Below are 2,560 nucleotides of genomic sequence, written 5' to 3' on the forward strand. Positions count from 1 at the left end.
ACTGTTTACTAGTTAAAAACTATGTGAATATATTTTACAGCATATTCAATTGCTAAAGGTTTTCTCCTTTTATTTACACTGAGATGATTAAAAGCATTAAAGATATTATCTTAAATTCATTGATTGCATACTAAGTGATCTGATGATTTGCTGAGTTTTTAAGAAAGAGTGAATACTCTGAGCTGAGAGTAATATGCAGTTTGAATGAGGAAAACTTCATATCACTAACCAGGTACTAGAGTCCACAAATCTAATGGACAATGTTTTTACTGAAGAAATGAATGAATGAGTGGGTGAATGAAGGCTTGGAAGGCAGTTGGCTCTGGCAATAGCAAAAACAGGCCATTCTCAGTATCATCTCTTTCTTTCCAGTTTCCTAGGATATGGTCTTTGCTGCTATTTTTCCTGTTAAGTTTTCATTTTCCAACATATATAAATCTGTAAAAACAGTGATATCCTGTACGCTATCTTCTTAACTGTGTGTGTGTGTGTATATTCAGTATCCCATATTAACACCAAAACTAAATCTTTCTGTAAAAATTTAAGAGCATAAAATAAAATAATTTTATTTTATTTATTTATCTATCTATCTATTTATTTTTGAGAAAGAGAGACATTAAGCAGGGAAGGGCAGAGGGAGAAGGAGAGAGAGATTCCCAAGCAGGCTCTACGCCCAGCATAAAACCTGACAGGGGGCTCAATCCCATGATTCCAAGACCAAGACGCAAGCCAAAATCAAGAGCCAGATGCCCCACCAACTGAACCACCCAGGTGCCCCCTTGTGTGTACTTTTGAGATGACCTGAAGGTTTCAATACAATGAACCTTTAGTTTCTTAATAAGGAAAGGAATCATTCATCTGTATATACTGTGAGTCAAAATTGACTCTGCTGTAATAAACACAAAAATAATCTTCTTATCCCATGTGTAAATTTAATGTTAAAAATTATCATTCTTAGGGGAACCCTCTTACACTGTTTGTGGGAATGCAAGCTGGTGGAACCACTCTGGAAAACAGCATGGAGGTTCCTCAAAAAGGTGAAAATAGAGCTACACTATGACCCAGCAATTGCACTATTGGATATTTACGCTAAAGATACAAACATAGTGATCCAAAGGGGGCACATGCACCTAAACGTTTATAGCAGCAATGTCCACAACAGCCAAACTATGAAAAGAACCGAGATGTCCATCAACAGATGAATGGATAAAGAAGATGTAGTATACACACACACACACACACACACACACACAATGGAATACTATGCAGCCATCAAAAGAAATGAAATCTTGCCTTTTGCAATGATGTGGATGGAACTAGAGGGTATTTGCTTAGTGAAATAAGCCAGTTGGAGAAAGACAACTATCATATGATCTCCCTGATATGAGAAAGTGGAGATGCAACATGGGGGTTTGGGGGAGTAGGAAAAGAATAAATGAAACAAGATGGGATCAGTGAGGGAGACAAACCATAAGAGACTCTTAATCTCACAAAACAAACTGAGGGGGCTCTGGGGGATGGGGGAAGGGTAAGGAGGTGGGGTTATGGACTTTGAGGAGGGCATGTGCTATGGTGAATGCTGTGAAGCGTGTAAACCTGGCGATTCACAGACCTGTACCCCTAATAATACATTATATGTTTATAAAAAAATTTAAAAATTATTTTTAAAAAAGATAATCATGTAGCCATTTCCAAATATAAATAAATAAATAAAAATTAAAGTGTTGGCCTCCAAAAAAAAAATTATCACTCTCAATATTAGAAATAATTCCAAAATCTGTTTCCAGGCATCAACTTGGATTTTTTCCTATAGCAGCTAGTACTCATTGAAGGGGTATAGCAGATAAAAATGAACTCTGGTTTCAATGCATAGGACAACTTGAAGGAAGGTCAGGGTTTTGTAATGGTTTAAACATAGAATTGTAAGATCCAGAACTAAAACATCAGTTCTGAAGATGTAAAACTAAAAAAATAAAAATAAATAAGAGGGATTTTCAGGAAACAAAACTTTCTTGAAGTGATGGTGGGGTACAAATGCAATATTGTGGGGATAAATAAAGGAAGTGATGACATCTAGGAATCTCTCTGAAGAGACACAATTTATTGTGAGCTTTTCAGTGAAGACAGGGAATGCAAGAAGAGTAAATAGTGGTGCAGATAAGGAGTGAAAAAATGCCAATTGCTGTCATATTCACTTCAGGGATGAAGTAGTAACAAGGAACAAACTACGTGTAAACATTTTGAAGACAATATGACGTCAGATAAGGAACATTGTGGAAAGAACTAAAACAGATAAAACTATCTCTTCTAATACTACTTCTTAGCCATACCCAGGGTTAAATTTATTATTCTCTGGAGACTGAGTTCCATGCAGTCTTTCTGCACCCTTGAGAATGTCCTTACACTCATCATTTGAACCGCCCTAGAAAATAGCACTTTTAAGTAATATGGATGACATGGTCTAAAATGGCATTGCATCTCAAAATTAATGGAAACATGGGAAGTAGGGAGAAAGAGCTATCAGGGAACAAGGGCCCTTTTCCAGGACTTTCTCCATTCT

Source organism: Mustela putorius, unplaced genomic scaffold (genome assembly GCF_011764305.1).
Source record: "Mustela putorius furo isolate JIRA1106 unplaced genomic scaffold, ASM1176430v1.1 tig00003988_pilon_pilon_pilon, whole genome shotgun sequence".
NCBI lineage: Eukaryota > Metazoa > Chordata > Mammalia > Carnivora > Mustelidae > Mustela > Mustela putorius.